The sequence below is a fragment of the Ambystoma mexicanum genome, chromosome 12, assembly GCF_040938575.1.
Source record: "Ambystoma mexicanum isolate Mex_15411 chromosome 12, UKY_AmexF1_1, whole genome shotgun sequence".
Lineage (NCBI taxonomy): Eukaryota > Metazoa > Chordata > Amphibia > Caudata > Ambystomatidae > Ambystoma > Ambystoma mexicanum.
Genome location: NC_090936.1, coordinates 694087604 through 694108298, shown reverse-complemented (window position 1 = coordinate 694108298; position 20695 = coordinate 694087604). Strand labels below are relative to the sequence as shown.

Here is a 20695-nt window from a genome sequence, read left to right as displayed (position 1 = left end):
CGAATTAATATCCTCCAAAGCATATATGTCACCAAAAATAGCTAAAAGGCTAGCTCGATTCAAATCATAAGAATGAAACGGCAGGGGCCTACATTTAATAATTAGTGAATGGAGATTTTTTTTTACATCAGGTTTTTTCTGTCTGTTTTGAGTACTCTCCAAATTCATAATGGGTATAGCATGAGAGCTCACCTGTTCAGTGAGTCCAGACGGGGGAGCAGATATAGTTTGTTTTAGGTTAGAAGTAGCAATAGATGAAGGTAGTTTCTGCCAACCTTCATTGCACGTAACAGCACTATTACCATAAGTCTGAAGATATTTTAACATGTATTGTTGAATAGCTGACGCTATGACACAATCTACAGTTGGAGGCACGGAGGATAAGTTACGTTGATCCATTTTATTCGCAACCGCCAAAGAAGGGAGGGATGGCAGCTGCGGTGCAGGATTTAGGCTAGAAGGTAATCTAGGTTGAGATAAATTATTTGCTTCAATTTGAGAAAGAGAACTATCTTTAAGTTTAGATCCAACAGTGACGTTAGTTTCAGCCAGAGAAAGTTTCATACTTTTAACGTCTAGATAAAGGTCTATTTCTTTGCGCAACTCTGCACGTTTTAAACATAATTCAGCATCCGATAGTTCTTTCACTCTTGGAACCGTGATTGATTTCGGGTGATTATCCAATAAAACAGATTCATTGTCAATCAGAGCCACAATATTATTTAAGGGCGAGTGTTCGACTGAAAGTTGTTCATTGACAAGCCCTTTTAGGCTTTTCTCAGCAGCGATTTTTGCATATTTATCCCGTACTACTTTAGCAGCCATGATTATTTTATTTTTGGCAGGTAGCTTTAGTCCTTTCAAAAATGATTTAGCAATAGAGGAGGGAATATGCTGCTTTGGCCGATTTTTGGTTTTCTTTTTTAAGGGGCTTGTATGAATCTGTTTAGAAGGGGCAGCACCCGAAAAAATTGCAAATAGTTCTTTAGAAGATTGTAATTCATTCACTGATGCTGAAGGCAACACATTATTAGATAATGGGCCTACAGGAGCGCAATTCTGAACAGGGGAATGAAGTTCTCGAATAATTTGTGGAAATAAAGGCAGAGCAAACAAGGCAGGTGCAGCCACATTTTCTATGATCAATTTAGGTTTCTCCAATTGATTAAAAGGAGAGTCCTTGGTTGTTTTCTGCTGTAGTAATGTAACAGGAGAATATTTTGGTTTTTTAGGAGAAATGAGTGTAATTCCATTTAATGGTTTCAACTGTTGTAAGCGTAACTGTGATTGCCATCTAAGTAATTTAGTAAGTTGTTTATCCTGGATTTTAAGTTTTTCATCCAAGGTCTCGAATAATTTAAACAGCGATGATATAGCCAAATTCATAGCATGCAGGGTGGTTTCGACTAGTATTGTGGAAGACAGACATGCAGCAGGTGGAAGTGGCAAAGGAAGAAGGGGCATGGAAGGAAGAGGAATAGGTTTCGGTGTAATATAAGACCGTCTGGGAGTAGGCGCTATATACGAGGATACTGACATAGGTTTCTCATCATCAGAATAGATGTGAGAAATTTCAGGTAGCTCATAGTTTGTCTCAGGCGCCACATCATTATCAATAAAAGATGAGTTAGAACAGTGATCAAGTTCACCTTGATCCTTTTTAGACTCATCAACCAAAGCTATAGCCGTAGGATTAAAAGATGTACCAAACACAGATGCAACACACGAAGCAGCAGGAGTTACTAAGCAATTTGACCCAGATATGACAGAAGGCTTGCTAGTAGACATAAGATTATCTGTCCGCGGCAGCGGTGTAACCACTTCTTTTATAGCCTGTATATCTTTATCACATGGTAATTTTCTCAGATCAATATTGGAATCCGGCAAAAGAACCGGTTGTATTGGAATTTCGCTATCCTTCAGCATTGTTATATCCGAGATGGAACACATGGATTTGGGCGGAATTATGACAGATGGAATATCCGTAGCAGCAGAATTACAGGGCAGGTCATTATTACATACCCTTTTATCTTTACCCATAGTGGAGATCATCTCTTGTATATCGCGCGATGCTACCGTTGCTTTAAATCTTGCAATTTTAGGGACTCGGGAAGCTGAAGCCGTATGCGGACGCGGCGTGCTACCCATTACTTTCCTTTTCTGAGGGGCAAGAGGTGGGGAGGATGGAACTGTCGCCAGCTTGCTTGATCTCAGATAATAAAAGCGTCGGCGCATTTAATGCGCCAACCAGAAGACACTTAAATTTGATTCCACTTAAAAAGGGTAAATTTGATAATGGTTTTAAAAAAGATAAAAAACAAACAAAGAGGGGGACTTTTGCGCCGCACGCAGGTTGCTGCACAGACTAATAACAAATATATTAAAAACTTGAATTGTTAGTATTCTTGATCAATACACAATTAAATAAATCATTTTTTTTAGAAGTGATCACATTCATCAGAAGGCAACTGTTCTGTTTTCAGGGAAGGGAACGCCCGACAGCTTGTGGAGCTGCCAGAGTCCGACTCTCCACCCCAATCCCTGAGAACTAGTAAAATATCTGCGAGTACGATTAGCAGCTGCAGGCCTCGATTCAGGTTACTCACAGGTCACAGCCAAACAGCATAACAGCGGCTCCAGCCCTTCTGCCTACAGGGCTTACGCCGCGAGGGTGTTCGTGGCCGGAAGAAATACTTCCTTTCAAGTCACGTGCTCCGTCCCGTGACAGTGTGTAGCTCCTCCCCGCTCACGACGCTCTGTAAGGGGCTGTGGCTGTGGCAGCAAGAGCAGATGCTCGCAGTGCAGCCTTTCCAAAAAACGATTTGCCGTGTAGAAAGATCCTCGAGGCTATATGCTTCCAAGTTAATGCAGCACACTTGTAGAAGCAAAGTTAAACGCCAATAAAGGTCAATAAAGTAATCTCCTATGCGAGCAAAACTTTATCCTCTGTGGAGGAAAAATTCAATGATTGTGAGAAGGCACTCCTGGCAACGGTGTGGGCATTGAAGAATTACCGCCCGTTTATCCAGGGGGAACACATCATAGTGGAGACTCCACACCAGCCTCTGCAATATCTCCAAAGTGACAGAATCCGGGCCGGAAATGTGAGTAATTCCCGAATTACTTCCTTGATTCTGTCAATGCAAGGCTTTCCTGTGGAGGTCAGATATGGCCAAAACAAGAAGAGTCCCCTCGCGCAAGGTCTGGCTGACTTGCATGATTGTGCCAGAGAAAACTGTCTCGAGGACGAAAGTCTAAAAATAAAGGACAACATGGAGGCATACCTTAATTCCCCACACAAAGTCTTTGAAGAAGACAAGTGTGAGGGAATGCCCACTGTCTATGTGGATGGATGCTCTTACCATGTTGACAACAACGGGGAGAAAGAACTGGTGGCTGGCGTAGGGAATGCATGGGTGAATGAGTCCCCAGAACCCTCCGCTGGATACAAAATTGGTCCCCGAAGTAGTCAGGTGGCAGAATTGATGGCTGTGCATCAGGCCATCCTAACTGCTGTCCAGCATCAACTCCACGAACTGGTCATAATCACAGATTCGGATTATGTACGGAACGGGTTCGTGGAGCACCTGGTTAATTGGAAAACCAGAGGCATGTTATGTGCTAATAACAAACCCTTGAAACATGGGAAGTTGATCCAAAACATTGACGATCTGGTCACCTCGAATGAGATGACCATCTATTGGAAAAAGATCAAGGGTCATTCCAAAGTAGAGGGACCAGACAAAACTGGAAAGGACTTAGCTGATCAGCTGGCCAAAACCGGGGCCATCCAAGGGGATCTAATTGAGATTGAGTCCCTGTTGGGGGAAATCCAGGTCACTGCTATCACTAGGTCCCAGACAAATGCTCACAACGACCTTTCAATTGCACAATGGAGCAAGGAGACCCCTGATGCTGATTTGATTACCGCTCAGAAGGGGGATCCAATAATTGGTAAATTTTACCAGCACCTTGAGGACCCTGAGAACTTTCCCCTGACGGATACCGATTACACTGGGAAAGAGGACCTAAGAGTGTTGATGAAATGTCCAAAAATGTTCCGGATCCAAGACGGTTTGTTGGTAAGGAAATCCAAAGCTGGCCATGACCAGTGGGTGGTTCCTACCTCATTCCGAAGCCTGATGTTAAGTCACGCCCATGATGCGGCCACCGCCGGTCATAGGGGGTTTCACACAACACTGGAAATCTTAAGAGAGGTTGCATACTGGCCACACATGGGGCAGGACCTCGACCAATATTTGAAGGGGTGTCTTGTGTGTGCACAATTTCAGCCATCATCCCTCACGCACCGTGCGCCTCTCCAAAAGAGGGGGATGACACTGCCATGGTCAGATTTACAAATCGACTTTGTAGGCCCCGTGATTCGCTCTGCTAGGGGGAATAAGTACATGTTGACTGTGACATGCTTGTTTACCAAGTGGGTGGAATGTCTCCCAGCCCCAAATTGCAAGGCAGAAACTGCAGCTGCCCTGATGATTAACCACATCTTTTCCCGTTTCGGTCTACCTCAAAGGATTGAATCAGACAGAGGTAGCCACTTCACCAGTGAAGTAATGACAAAGATGTGGGAGATACTGGGGGTCAAAAGGAAGTTACATATTGCTTACAGGCCAGCTTCTTCTGGGGCAGTAGAGAGATATAACCGAACCATTGTGAGCATATTAAAGAAGTTTGTGGCAGATTCTGGGCCAAGTTGGGATATCCGTTTACCTCTGGTCCTAATGGCCATCAGATCTACCCCTTCATCTGCAACCAAAATGTCACCATTTGAGTTGATGACTGGACGCAAGATGGTGCTTCCTCAGCATTTGCTCTACAGGACCCAAGAGCAGACACTGATAAATGCCTCCACAACTCATGAGTATGTGGAGAATTTAAGGAAACACCTTTAACATGCTTTTGCTTATGCTCAGCGGAATCTAGAAAGATCGGCTGATGGCATGAAGACCCATTATGACCTGAAGACTTCCAGGAAGGAATATCAGGTGGGGGACCGGGTCTATCTATACAACTTCCAAAGAAACCAGGCAAAACAGCGGAAATTCTTGCCTACATGGAAGGGACCCTTTGAGATCATCGACAAGATCTCCCCTGTGGCCTACAAAATCCACATCCCCAAAGGTCCTTTGGCAGAGGGGGAAGACAAGTGGGTCCACATAAACCAGTTGAAATGTTGCCATCCCAGGCACACTCTGCAACAACTGGAGGAATCCTCTGGAATCCTAGCGGGTACTGTCTCAGATTAATTCAGTTCCAACCATAAAACATACCACATCTAGTCTCTAAAATATTGTGATTTGCATGAAACTGTCTCTTAGTTATATATTTTTTTTTTCAAAATAAGAATGTAATGTTTCGTTATGATGAAATGCATATGCGGCCCCACTATCTCAACAGTGGTTGAAAGACGTCTATGAGTAGGTATTGCCGCTCTTCCTTTGTCGTCCTAGGAGAAAGAAAACCTGGAGAATGACCAAGGAGGATGATCCGGAGACTGGGAGGATGACGCAAGGGGGCCCATGGTACCGCCCAATATTCCCATCAGGACCGGCGACGAGAACCGATCGATCCGACCGGATGGAGAGGAAGATGCTGAACTGTGCCATCTACAGAATTGGAAGAAGATAATGTGGACATACCAGCGCCAGGGTTCAAAACCTCCCTTGCAACCGACTTCCTCTCGACTCAAGTCAAAGCGCAGTCGGGCGGGGGGGTTTGTGGAGGGTTTTGACCCATGTGGAATCATTAGACGGGGTAAATGTGGGGATTAAGCTGTCGCTGCCCATCATTTTACCCCAGAACAAAAATAAATCATTGGAGTGGGTAAAGATGGGGATGCGCTGTCGCCGCCCATCATTTCATCCCAGAATCCAGGAGAGCTGCGCAGTTGTGCGCACACCAAAATGGGTTGCCAAAGGAAAAACAGTAGCGCCGGTTAGCTCAAAACAGCGCTTCAAAAACCACCCTGGTTTCCCTGAATGCAAGCTTCAAATGCCCATTTTAAACATTGCACATATGCAAAATGTTCACTGAACACCAGCAGACATTTGGCAGAAGGAAATTTTGTGTGCATACTAAATCTGGGAAGATGAAGAGCCCAAAACAATGTTTATAACAAGACAGGCTGAGCTGTGGATTTCAGCAGTTTAAGTAAATGTGGACTGAAAGACACTAAAAATCTAAATGTTTAAAAGAAATGAGTGACCTATTTTTGAATGTCACATAGGCTGCAATTGTTTAAATGTCATAGTTTTAAACTTAGAATCAGCATTCTAGCTGCATATGTAAAACAAATTGTTAGTTATTTGAATGCAGAAAACTGGGGAACAGAAATGACCTGTGGCTAAAAACTGGCTTAAAGAGATTCCAATTTTGCCTGGCAACTACCCCCATCAGGAGTGAAACTTGAGTCACAGCTGTATTCCCAGGCCTATCTGCCTTTTGCTGGCCACACTAAGGATATGCCATCTCTCTGATAATTGAATTAAGGGGAGCCCCGACAGAATACAGGAGCTCTGAACAAAGCCCTGTCCTGACTCAGGCAAATGTTTTATTGGCTGGAGTCGTAAATGGAGCTTCCTCCTGGAAGGAAAGGGGAGGGACACTGCCTGTGAGAGCAAGCTGGCTTGGCAGAACTGGAAAAACCAGAAATTCAACCTTGTGCTGGGGGGAAACCACACCCCTTTGGGGTCAGAACCTAACTCTAAAAAGATGGATCATTCATAGAGCGGACTTGTGAAAATTATTTAAATGATACCATAATTCTTGTGATTTTTCTGCCCACATTTTAAGACGTGTTAGGACCCGGTGGTATGTTCAGGGGGGTTTTAGCGGAAAAGAGGATATTACTCTAAATGTATGCATGTTAAAAATCTGACACTTCATCAATTAATGTCCATACTCCTTGCGCACATGTGTGTAAATTTGGGTTAATGTCCGATATTGCAAAATCAGTTAAAAAGTGAAATATGTGCCATTTCTGAATGCAAGCCCCCAGGAAGAGCAGAGTTTGAACAGGGGATACCTCCTGTGATATGTGAGGGGTGCATGTAATTTTAAACAAATGTGTACCTGTACAAATATGTCTTTTTTTATCAAATATAGATTATGTGCAATTTGACAGGGGAGTGTCCTCTCTGCAAGCCATAAAATGACATCGCTCTGACTCACAGTTCCTTCCCCAATCATGGGAGAGGGGAGAATTGGGCCAATGGCAAGTGGAGAGGGGTAGGGTCTAGTGATGCTGCACACACACCCATTTTAAAAACAGATAAAAGCAGACAGACAGGACAGATAGGGACATTCAATTCCATTTGCTGCAACGCGCTCTGCCGGACCATACCACATCCAGAGATCCAGACTTCAAATCCATCAATCTCTAGAGAAAGCTGTGCAGAAAGATCCAGACTTCAAATCCATCAATCTCCAGAATCCAGAGAGAGAGAGAGCTGACCCAGATCACTGAAGTGCAGAGGCCAGACCAGAGTCCAGTCTAAAACCTGACCAGATCCGTGGCGAGGCCCATTTATTTCCAAAATATATTGTGAGTACCCAGCAGAACCAATCTTCTAGTTAAAATAATATAATTCAATCTATTTTAATCTAAGTAGAACTGCCTCCTAACTGTCACCTGTCATTTGCAAAGCTGTCACCTGTCTTTTCTAGTTGCAAGCTGCACTTGTCTTTTTGAACTTTAAAATTTCAAATCTGAAAAACGACCTTTACAAAATCGCTCATATCTCCGCGACCGTTTGTCTTAGAGACTTGCAGTAACTTTCATCTGGAAGCTGAGATCCTAGGCTGTCCTAGGACCCCAAAACGATAGTGATAGTCCTTGTAGTTCCTCTGTAATCGCGCCCGGCGCACTCGCGAATTTTACCGCGATTTGCAAATTTCTCCACGTGTGCAAAAATTCGTTTGCAACCTGACAACCATTATAGAGCATTGCTAAAGTGATCCTGAACCTATTCAAAGCATATACCACTCACCCTAAACCTCTAGAGGGAATTAAAAGCATTTTAGCATATTTTTTCACTTCATTGCCAGCACATGTAAAAGCATTTTGGGCCTGTGTTTAAAACTCCGATCTGTAGTCTAAGCTTGCTGGGGTGAACGGGATTACATTTGATTGCATTTCTGAGAACTGTGTGCCTTCCTTCCATTTCCTTGCATTGCATAAAGGGGGGAGGGGATTGCCAGAGAAAAGTGATTACATTGTTTTGTTGAACGCATATTGAGTATTTTCTGTACTGCATTTTCATTCCACCTTGCATTTATTTGAAACCATAAAGTCTTGTTGCTATCTTATCCATCCTATAACCACTCATCATTGATTATAAAGAAGTGTGCTAGTGCCAGACTATCCATTATTGATTACTGCTCAGATTCAGTGTGATATTCAATTATTAATTTATTATAAAGTGTGATATATAGATCTATGGTTTAAATTATCAAATAAACCTTTTAAACTTGCAAAACAGAACTACTTCTTGGCTCAGTGGGGTCAGGAGGATTCCAAGAGAGGGGTGTTATATAGGGGTAGTCATCCAGAACGCATGAACTGGACATAAAGATATATCAATAAGGGTTTCCATTCAGTATCCCAGACTAGGCATTGACTTAGCTGTAGTGTTGAATTGAATCCTCTTACAGGAGGCAGAAGCCCCCAAAGCGGTGGGTGTTAGGATGATATTCCAGAAAGAGTTCCAGAAAGAGTGGTCTTGCGGTGAGAAAAGAAAGGAGTCAGAACCAGAGTTGGCAAAGCCAAATAGACCAACTAGCTAGAGAGAAAAGAGCGGGAGGTGGCTGTGCCAAGTAAGCCACGCTATAGAACAGGCCATGTGGCAGGGAAAAGCTCAACTATGAAGCGTGGTCACTTGGCCCAAAGGCTGGCAGGAGCTAGCCCTTAGCAGGAGAAGACAGAGTTGCCTGTTTGGGGCTCTCTTACAGATATTGAAGTCTCTTGCAAAACCACCAGCCCAAATAAAGAAGTTTGGACCCTTAGAGAACCAAGGTTTGGGAGACAGGGGCATCCTAGCTAGATGGGCCCAGGTGGAGGGGAGGTTAGAATTCCTACCCAAAAGCACTAACAAGAACCCATACAGCAAGAGGGAAAGCTATAGGTATTGCCACATATCATGGCATCTGAGCAACACTTTGAAATGAGATTAAGTGCTGCAACTTAATTTAAGGGATAGTAGCCAAACAACAGTGGGAGGGTTTTGCCTTGGATCCAAACAAAGAAAACAAAAGGATGCTTGCCCTAGGTTTTTCAGGAACGTGGATCTGAGTCCTTACCTTTGTCTTTCTAGGTCATGGTCTCACCCTGTATTGTTTGAACAGTCACTCAGTCTGAGATTTAATAATGCCATGAGCACTACTTTCTTGCTCTGTGTCTTGTAGGCTGGGACAGGATTAATCAAGATGTTGTTCTGGTGCGTGTGGCCTCTCCTACAAGATTCCTGTGCCCCAGTACCCTTGGGCTGTCTGATGGAGGTCAGGCATATGGCTCTTTCAGGAACAGTGTGACCTCCAGAGTACATATGCTTCCACTCCTATATAACATGTTTTTGCACACTTATCAAGCAAATACACGGTCTCCCCTAGTCTCGGGTTATCACTTGTCCCTTGCCCTTCTACAAACACCTTTTGCACAAGTTCTGGAATTCCCCCTGGCCCAGTTCTTAAAATAGGCAACTATTTCTCTCCTCCCCCGTAATGCTTTCCATCTCCCCCTTGCATTCTTGCAGTCCTATTCCTCTGTTCTCACTTTCACTCTCTCCATCCCTTTCCCTCTTCTCTGTGTGATAGTTCCACCTCCACTTCTCCCCCTTCAAGACTTTTCCTCCATTCCTTTAATTTCATCATTATCAATTGCCCCCTCTCCTTCCTTTCTACTCACTTTTCATCTCTTCCTTGTCTTTCTCCTCTCCCTCACTCCTCAGAGATGTTTGTACTTCTCCTGCGCTCACTCTTCAGATATTTCATCTCATCTGCGCCCTCTCTCTCCTTCCAATGCCCTCAAGTGCCTCTTTCTATGTTCACCACTGATCTCCCATCTCGTGCACACCCATGTGGCGTTGGCTCCATTTTATACCCCTCCTGGGGTGGTACTTTTCGGGTGATTAGTAAACCCATGCAGCACTTGTGGGACACTTGAGAGGAGGGCTTCTGATTGGCAGAGACATGAACAAACTACAATTTCTCCAGAGGTTTTTCCTTGTGCTGTGGAGCAGGTGTACAGCCCCATGCACAGGGTAATTTTAATAGGAGTCCGGCATCGTTGCATCATGCAGAATTTCTTACATATCCGCCCAAAACAAGAATGAGTGCAGCCAGCATGTTCAATTGCTAGATTTCCCCACCTAAATAACCCCCTTCTATGCTGATCTGACAGCAGGTTTCCTGGAGTCTGTGTGAGACCAGACCATTGTTGTTTCCAAGTCAAGCTGTTATCCCAGCTTACAACTGGGGTCCAGGTAACTGCCAAACAGTAGGTGCGGCTAACTTAGTGCTGCATTTAGTATCTTGTGAGCTAGATGTGCAAATTGTAGTTCAAGGCCAGCACATTCCAGGATACATCAGGATGTCTGTCAAGGTGGAGGCAAAGGGCAAGGACCAAGAAGTGTGATGGGGCACTGTAAATGGCCCTTAGACTTTGTGATTTAAAGGACATAGGCCTGAGTGCAGACAGCCTTTACATCAATATTTAGAATAGGGAATGGAGTCAGGAGATTAGATATTTACAGAATGGACCCTAACTTGGTTTAGTTAACGTTTCTCACTGTGACACTTTATACAGTTGCTTGTGATGCGTTCTCCTACACCCTGTAATTGCTTGTTTCACCATATCAAATGTGAGACAGGCATGTTATCAAGAGATGACACAGACAACAGAGAGTGAATTCAACAATAGAATCTTTATTAAGTATCAGGATGGGTGTAATGCCTAACTTGCCCTATAGCTATGGTGGAGATTGCCCTACCTAAAGAAACTAAAGAAAGTCAATGTCCCTAAATCCAAATCAAGAGTCTGTGTCAAAACCCATGCTTGTGCTCATGTCCAATACCGAAATGTAGTGTGGGGTTGTTCTAACTCAAATAGTGCTCAAAACAATGTCTGGAGTAGTCTCTAGCTCCCTTCCCCAAATTTAGGATAGAGGTCCAATAATTATAGGTTTCAAATGTTCTTCAGGACTTGGGTTTTCTCTTACCCAAGTTTCAAGCACACAAAGTTCAAAGGAGTTTAGGGTTCCCTTCCACAAACTCAAAGTACTGGTTCTCAAAACAATGTTCCAAAAGATCTCACAATGTTCAGCTTTATCCTGTTTCAGGGTTGCTTTCTGGTCTAGGTGCAGTTAACAGGCTGCACGGCCCACCCACTACAGGTCACGCAACCAGTTGCCCTTGCCCCAGCTTTCTGCCACCTTGGCGGTTCACAAAGACTCACAAGTTCATAGACTAATGGTTTGCCTTTCTTTACACTTCTTTGGCTCTATCTTCCATGCTTTACTTTGTAGGCTTTCATTTACAGCCTTCACTTAGCTTAACTTGGCCCGCTCAGCATTTTGCTCACACTTCACTGGCTCCCCTCGGCTGCTCATACACAGCTTTCATTCCCCTTTATACAGTTTTCCCTTTTTGTGTTACTTTCTCAATGTCCTCAGTTAATCAGAGACTTTTGAACAAGTACCGCTCAAAAGTGACCACTCTGATATATTGTTTCTACAGGATATGCTCCTAATATTGCAGCTGTTTCAGTTCATTGTTCTGTTTTGATCAGAAGCTTTTGAGAACACGCCGATTACACACGACAACTCTGATACAATGTAATTCAGCACTTTCATGCATGCACCGGGTTTCTCGCTTTCTCTGAAACTTACCGGTCGCAGCACACTTTTCTTCAGCTTCCTCCTTAATATGATTTCTTGGATTTAAGATCAAGGTCTCACCGCCTGCCCCTCAGACACACCTGGGCTGGTACTTCCATTCAGGGGAATGAGGATTTCTTGGTCACAGCAAAGGGACCAACATTTTCCACGGCACCCTTCTCCAGCCTTCAGCGGCTTCCTGGGGACACGGCTCCATCACCACGCAATTACACTCTGCTTCTCTGTGCAATCCTTCAGCGTCTCCTCTGGCTTCTCGCAGGTTGGGCTGGCCTTCCTGCCGCTCTCTCTTCAAGTTCTCTGGTGCTCCACCTTTTATACACCTGGGCCCCATCAAGGAGTTTCAGGTTTGATTCACTTATGGTTTGCCTGATTCCAATTAGACCAATTACTGGGACATGCCTGACCTTCAGCCCTGCAGTCTTCAGGATCCCTTTTCTTTGTCTCAGTATTATAGTGGTGTTTCCTATAGGTAATCTGCATTTCTCTTTGAGGCAGCTTCCTCTTCTCGGTACTTTGTGTTATTTCAGGGGGAAAATTAGGACAGCAATATCCTATAAAAGCTGAGGGAGGTAAGGGCAAGTCGATTTCAGGAAAGGGTGGATACCGTTTCTCACCCTCTGGTGCCCTCTCCCCAATCCCCAAGGAACTTCCGCCCAGGTTATCCTCCCTGGCTAGTCCACACCCCAGGGTCGGGATCCAAAAGCGATGGCCCTTCCCAGGCCAATTGAACAGAAGATCAATGGGGAGTGGTTGTTAGAGTGCCTTCAGGTTTCTCACACAAACCATAGACCTTGTGAGGCGGAAATACAAGGAACTATAGAATTGTAGGCCGGGGATAGACTATTCCAAGATAGGCTTGACGAAGAAGAGAGACCTACACTACTGACCCCAAGGTTAATTCAAGCCTCCTTTTGATTGCCAAATAACTCAGTGTAGCGCTGCTTTAGTTAGGAGAGTCTTTTGCTGTTAAGACTACAACAGTGCCAAATAGGCTGTGCAGGTTATGTTGGTCCGCCTGTACCTAATTCTTGCAATTATATGCAGGGGCGACCCCCCGCAACTCCCCCTTACACCCATCACAAAATTGAATACCCTAACCCAACCCCCACATATATTTGCTGCAGAATTTGCATTTTCGCATTCAGTATTTTCAAATGCGCAGTAATATGGTGATACCTACCTAATACACTTACCCAATGGTATTTTTCGCATTCCAAATAAATCAGAGTGCAACTAATTTTTCCTTGTGTACCAGTAGGTTGTTCCTGCCTTCTTGTGATATGATACCAACATGAAGAACTATATTGGCATTTAGGCAATTACTAAGGGCTCCTAATTTTGGCAGGTAAATCCACTCCAATGCAGGAAGGTAAAATGGTTTGCACAGGATTTCAAAACATGAGAATCCAAATCAGAAATCAAGTTAACAGAGCTCACTGTTAAACAAATTGGTCATTAGGCAACATCGCCTTGAAAGACGTAGAGGCTTCTAATGAGAATAGTCAATTTTTCCACTTTCCAACAGATCTCTACCTCTGAGTAGTCAGTTGGGCATGGGCAGAGTCTGCCCGTCATGTGCATGAAGGTTTTCCAGCTCCTCCAAAAGTCTCTGCCATTGCCACTCCAACACTTCGATGCATATGAAGTAATATATACAAATATGCATACATTACTAGAGTACACATTGTGGTGAGTTATTCCCTCCTCCTTGCATGAGTGAGAAGAAGGCCTCTAGGAACTGGGCTAGTCCAGCTGCTACCTGATGGATGAGGATGGATCCCACAAGTGTTCCCCCTGCTGCCCCGAGAGGCAGTGATAACCCGGTGGATGTCCCATTGCATGACTACAATACCCAGAAAGCCTTGCAAAAGGCAATAGTGATCTGGGGAACTAATGAAAAAATCTTGCAGAGACAGATTTGCAGATGTTCCCAATGCATGCTGCATCTCAGCAGTGTTGTCAGGCTGTGGATCACCACGAAGCTGCGCTCTGTGTGGATAACGCTTCATAGACCACCAGCCATGGAAGTATAAAAAGGGCTGCACAGCTCCAGTGAGTGTGAGAATCCTGGATGAGACGTCTACTTTACAACAAGGGGAGAAACTTTGTGGAAGGAAGGAACCTAGAAGAAGGCAGAGACATGAATTCCACTTTTGGTGATTTTGACTTCCTGCCTTCGAAGAACAATATCTCTCATTCGAAGGCTAGGATTACAAAGTCTTTTTTTTTTAAAAAAGTTTTCATTTGGTAGATCTGCTCAGAGGAAAAAAAAATCACAGACAGTCCAAAATGAAATTTCAGCTTTATCCAGCTGTCATTAAAAAACAGAAAGAATGGCATGATTCAATGAGTTTGTTGCGTCTCTATTTCCTATCCTTTACATATTTCACCATGCTTTCTATCAGGCTTTCTCTTTAATACTTGGAGGAAAAGGCCTATCTCAGGATATTTACATGTGCATATTATTACAACAAATATATCAATTTTAACTCAGACACTGCTCTCTCTTTTGAATGAGTGAAAAGAATACCCAGTTATAGTAAATGTTTTTATTTTCTTTTCAAAAATCTATTTATTTGGTTCTGATAATCATCTCAATCAACAACAACAAAAAAACGCATCTTACGTTAATTCACCTTTTTTCAATAAAATATTATGGATTTTAATCATATCTTACTCTTCTAAAACATTTCTTTTTGTTTGTACTTGGAAACCTAAACGTGTGGTGCTGCACACAATGTGCTGTCAAGCATTGTCTAATCACGTATTGTAGATCTAAGTGTATTGGTCTCAATTAATAATGAAAAGTAGGCTTCCCTAGGTGTGCCTATAAGGCAAGTCTGGGGATAACAATGCTCCTTTGTATTTCTCACAAGGAACTCTCAAAAAGGCTTTCCTCTCAATGCCTTTCCTGGCACCTCTTTGATTACTGTTAATTTGATTTAAATAGCGCATGTGTGCTTCTAAAAGGATATTCAAAAAGAAGAATTAGATTCTTATTTTTGGCTGGGCTTGCTTGCTGACACCCATGTCTTCAGGGTTCTACATGATTTCGCCGAAGTATTTTTCATCGTGGGACTTTTCATCGCCACGTTTTCATCGACCAAAACTTTTTTTTTTTTTATTTATGGGGGGTTACCCCCCCCCAGAACCCCCTTAATTTAATAATCATACCCCAACCCCAACAAAACACCCACCAAAAAATATTTTTTTAAAAACGAGTTTTGGTCGATGAAAATGTTGGCGATGAAATGTCCCACATTGAAAAATACTCGACGAAATGCGTGTATACCGTCTTCAGATGCTGGCTTCAACCTTCAGATCTGTTAAGCTTCTTCCCATCATCTGACCATCTTTTCTGTGCTCTGCAGGATTGAGTGGCTGCGGGCAGCACCTCTTCTATTTTATTAAGCTCTTCTGAAGTTGCTCTGCGCGCATAGTCTTGTGGTACCTTTATGTACTGTTTTTTTAGCGCTCATTAAATGTAACCTCTAATGCCATTTGTTGAGTCTTACGTTTCTTCATTGGTCGCAGTTGCCATATGTTTGTTTACTTATCCATTTATGTTTTTTAAAAAGTCCCTACATAATTGGGTCTTATATTACCTCAACATATTCCTGATGCTATTCCAGTGTCCAGTCTCTTGTTGGTTATCTTTATTTGATAAAAACATACCTACATTAACTGGGTCCTGACTCGGTCTTATTACCTCATCAGATGCTTGATGTTAGTTCAGTGTCCTGTCTCCTGTTATCTTGTTTGATAAACGTGGTCTCTATACTAATTGCAACCTTGTTTGTTCTTTGTCCTTCTAGTTGCTCATCATGTGTTCCATCTTGCTTTTTCCTAATTCGTCCATGAGATTGGAGAACAGACTTTTCAAAATCTGGGATTTTCCTGGCTGTGCATCAGCAAGAAAGCGAAATAATAATTTTGGCTTTTCAACTGCTAAATGTAAAAAAATGGCTTTATTTGGCTGCTAGGCTTTTCACATAAATCAAACCTTCAAATATGTATCCAACTAATATTCTCAATAACAAACAAACAATAAAATAAATAATCAAGCTCTTTATAAGTCCTTAGAAAAGAGGTGTGTGTGTGTGAATAACCTCCTCCTCTTTGACCGGCGCTTTCCATCCCTCCTCACCTTCCTTACTACAACTGCTACTCACCCTTCCTCTCCCTCTGTCCCCTTTCCCCCTCCGACTGGTGTACCACGCCCCTGTAGCCCTCATCGGAAAACCTTCAAAGACAGTGACCTGCTTTATCTAGCCATGCTTAATGCTCTCTCTGCTATCAAACACTCTGCCAACATCATACTGCTCCTTAAAGACCTTGACCTCGATATCCTTGCTCTTACAGAGACTTGGTTCAATGCCAGCTCAGCCACTGCTTTATACTCCCTTCTCCCTGATGACTACAAGATCTACTCTAAGCCTCACCATTACTGTGCTGGCCGTGGGGTTGCCCTGATCTTCCCTGAATGGGTCCCTTCTTCCCTCATACCCGCCCAGCCATATTATTCCTCCGAGAGTCTGGTCTGCAAGCTGGTCATCTCTCGCACTTCCTCCCTGACCATTGCCACTATCTGCAGGCCACCTGGATCTACCACCTGGTTCCTCTCAGAATGGTCTGATTTCTCTTCCTCTCTTCTCTCATCTACCTCTGAACTCCTTCTGCTGGGTGACTTCAACATCCACCTTGACTCCTTAATCACGACGTCCACTCTCTGCCGTGACCTCTGCACCTTGCTCTCCCTCTCCATTCTCCCCTCCCACCCACTAAGCTGGACATACTCTTGATGCCTTTATCTACTAATCTTCTGCTCTCTGCGCCACTCACCACCCCGCTCTCCTGGTCAGACCACTCCCTCCTCTCACCTGGGCCCCCTCAGCCCTCTAACTGCACCTCCCCCAGCTCTGCCAACCCCGTTCACGGACATCCGCCCGATGAAATGAGTGTCAGCTACTGCCTTTACATCCATCTTCATCCCCCCCTATCCTCCCACTGCAGACTCTGACTCCGCTCTCAGGAACCTCCATTTTGCCACCACCAACACTCTTGACATTCTTTCCCCAGACATAGGGATCTACCTGAAACATGCCACCAAGCGTAACACCTGGTACGATTCTGATCTTGCAGCCTCGAAACGCAAGTGCAGAGCTGCAGAATGGAATTAGCAGACGTCAGTCTCATCTGCCGACAAACTGGCCTGTCGCCTTCTCCAAAGGCAGTACAGACTCTCCATTCACTCCAAGAAGAAGGCCCACACCCTGGCCTGTGTCTCTGGAGCATCCAACAACATGGCTGAACTCTTCAAAATCTGCAAGAAACTGGGCAACCCTTCCGCAGTCTCCACCTCGCCTCTTTCCTCTCAGGCTCGCTGCAATGCATTGGCCACATATTTCACTGCAAAAACTCAGGACATCCTGAGCACTCTCTCTACCTCCCTTTCCCTATCCCCTCCTGCCATCCCCCTGCCACCTATGGCCTCCCATTCTCCCTCTGCATTTCTCTCCTCCTGCTCTACCACATGCGATGAGGTCAGTAGGGTTGTCTGCTATATGAAGGTCTCCTCCAAACAGGTCTACCCCTGTGCTTCCAGAACTATTGAGGACAATATTGGCTCCCTTACCCCTACACTTGCTGATATATGTAATCACTCTCTTGCTACTGAATCTTTCCCCTCTTCTCTCAAACACTCTCTTGTGTGCCCCCTCCTAAAAAGCCTTCAGTCGAACCCTCGTATTCGGCAAACTACCGCCCCATCTCTATCACCCCCTTCCTTGGGAAACTCTTAGAGAAGCTGATCTTCCCCCAACTGACCCAGCATTCTGAGCTTTTCGGTTGCCTACACAGCCATCAATCTGTATTCTGAGCATCCAGAGGCACGGAAACTGCTCTCCGGAACACCAGTGAAGAACTGATAGCAGCTCTTGACTAACTCTCTAGCTGTTCTTATTCTACTGGATCTCTCCTCTGCATTTGATATGGTCAACCACTCCATCCTCATAAAACGGCTCCACGATACCCTTGGTATCTTGTAGCAGGCACTGGAATGGCTGGCCTCCTTCCTCACCGACTGTCCCTCCCAGGTTATCCTGGGCTCTTTCTCTTCTCCAACCACTATCTACACCTGTGGCGTTCCCCAAGGCTCCAAAACCCACTTTCTCCCCTTACTTCCAGTGTTATGCAGATAACACACAACTCTTCTTCAAACTTCCCTCTGACCCTCGCCTTACTTCCTCCATCATTCCTGACTACCTATCTGTCATCCAGTCCTGGTGTGCCGCTAATGATCTCTGCCTCAATGCCAGCAAGACTGAGTTCCTTCCCATTTGGTCTCCTGCTCCCTCTTCCTTCCCTTCACTCTGGCCACCCTCTAATGGCTCCCCCCTTTTTCCCAGAAGCTCAATCTCTCCAGAGCTCTGGTACTCTCTAGGCTGGACTACTGGAACAGTCTCTTCCTTAATCTATCCTCTTCCTCTCTCTGTCCCTCCAGATAAACCAGAATAGGGCTTTGAGACTTATCCTTGGCATTAAGCCCAGGCACTGTATCTCTCCAGCCCTAAAATCTCAACACTGGCTCCCGGTTGCTGCAAGGATCAAATTCAAATCCCTCTGCATCAGACATAAGGCTGTCTGGGGCCAGGTACCACACTATCTACAACTTTCTCTAACCAAATACTCTCCCTCCAGATCTTTACTCACCTCCGGCACCAACTCTCTGCATGTCAATCGCTGCTCCAAACAGCAAGCTGGTGGCCGATCTCTTTCCTCAACTGCTCTTTAGGAACAGCCTCCCTCTTCCTCTCAGTCTTAAGCCGGATCTCCTCAAATTCCGGAAGCTCCTCAAGACGTTCCTTTTCACCTCCTCCTTCACCCTCCCACTCCCGTGCTAAACCCCAAAGTCGCTGAGATTGGTGACCAGGGCCCTTATGTGTCCTTCCGGGTCCTGGCCTTCCCCCGCCACAATCACCTTCAGTCTCCACCCACTCCCAGCACTTGCCTTTGGGCGCCCACTGGCATGTGCTTATTGTACTGGAAGGTGACCACTCTTACCAAGTGATCTCTGCCAGGCACTTAACTGTTGCTTGCAACTGACTCCCTGGCACGTCCCCTCTGTGTAACTCCTTGCACTTACCCCCCTCCCTCATCCATTCTCTCTCTCTGCACTTGCACGTTCTGAATGCTCACAAGGCCTAGTAGGACCACCTCTTTCTTTCCCTTCATTGTTATTATATTTGCCTTTCGTTCCCATGTTCCCTCCCCGTTGCCCTGTGGGTGCTTTGAAACACAATTTCTTGAGCAACTTACAAATGCACAATAAACAAAATAAATAAAAATAAGCCAGTACGTTACAATCCATTGAAACTATCATTCTAAACAGGCTCTTGCCAATTTAAATTTGAGTGGAAGTATATATGCTGTACACAATTCTAATCACCCAGTTGTACACATATAGCCCTGGCCCATATGCTGTATGTAGGGGCTTCAAAGCATATGCATACCCCAGAAAGAGCTGAATACATGACAATAGATGAGAAAGACTGTACACTGGCAGGAGGGTCAATTTATATTGATTGTCTGACAAGAACAATGAGGGGGAGAAATATCCATTATCACAACAGGGAATCCCGAGAGAGGGAAAGTGGTAAAAAGAGAGCGAGAGAGAGAAAAAAAAAGAAGAGGACTTGCGGCAGAAAGTCAACGTCTGCTAGGAACCTACTGTAAATGCCTGGAAGAGCACAAAGGTCCATGAGGGAAATACTGTGAATCCTGAACCAAAGTCAAGTTCCACGAGACACCCAAGGGAACCCATGGTTTGAGACCATGGCATGGAACGATCCCACTTCGTCCGGGGGAGAAGCCCTCGTTGGCGGGGAAATGCTGCTGTCGTCAACCGTGTCAGTTGTCACCGTGTCCGTCCCTGTAAACTTAGGCGGGAGGGCATTTGCGGCGGTTGAAGAGGTGGCGTAGGGTGCTGCTTCCTCTTTGTCAGCGGGGGACCCGGGGACACTGTGGCCAGAGCCAGGGGTGCCGTCGTCATCCTCTGCTGGATCTCAGACGCCAGCGTATGTAGAGTTCAAAGGATGTCCAGCGATATGTCCCTGGGAGGTGTCGCGGGGTAGGCTTGCTGGGCTCAGAGCCCACATCTTCGTCGGCATTCCCGCCGTCATCGTCCTCCTCAGCGTTTCCGCCATTGTCGTCGTTCTCCACATCTTCCGGGACCGTGTGAATGGACACCAGGTCCCCCTCGTCCAAAGAAAAAATATCTGTGCACTGGAGCATGGTAGAGGCTTCCACTCCCCCGCCCTTTTTTGTGCCGTGAGGGGTCAGTCTCGGGCTCAAGGACGGCATCCTCTTCTCGAGCGATTTCTCCACTGGTCTGGTCAAAACCTTCTGCCTGCAAGGGAGGGCCACTCTGGGTGCCATCTGGGTTTCCTGGACCAGGTCACCCCCTTTCACCTTTGAGAGGGCAGCAGCCACCAGCTTGATCGTCAAGGATGACTTCGCCTGGACCACCTGGGCCTTCAAGGGCAGGTTGGACACCTTCCCCAGCGCCTTGGTCTTCTCTGGCTTTTCCCGCAGCTTCCCCGGGTTAGCAGATTTCCTCTTCGAGGAGGTGCTGGAGCAATGACTTGAGATGGATGCAGACGGTGAAGATAAGCGCGCCCTGCTCGTTGCGAGACCCACTTGCACGGTGACCCTGTCGGAAACGGACTTGCAGTGCTTGGCCTTGTCTTGGGGCCCCATGGATGGAGCGCCCTCAAAGGACTTAG

The 20695-nt window shown here is 45.2% G+C and overlaps 1 protein-coding gene across 3 annotated transcripts in view; it reads right to left on the bottom strand.

Moving 5' to 3' along the window:
* Positions 1–20695, bottom strand: part of TRMU (tRNA mitochondrial 2-thiouridylase) — an 852019-nt gene that overhangs the window by 266642 nt on the left and 564682 nt on the right. The gene's annotated exons all lie outside the window — the stretch shown is intronic.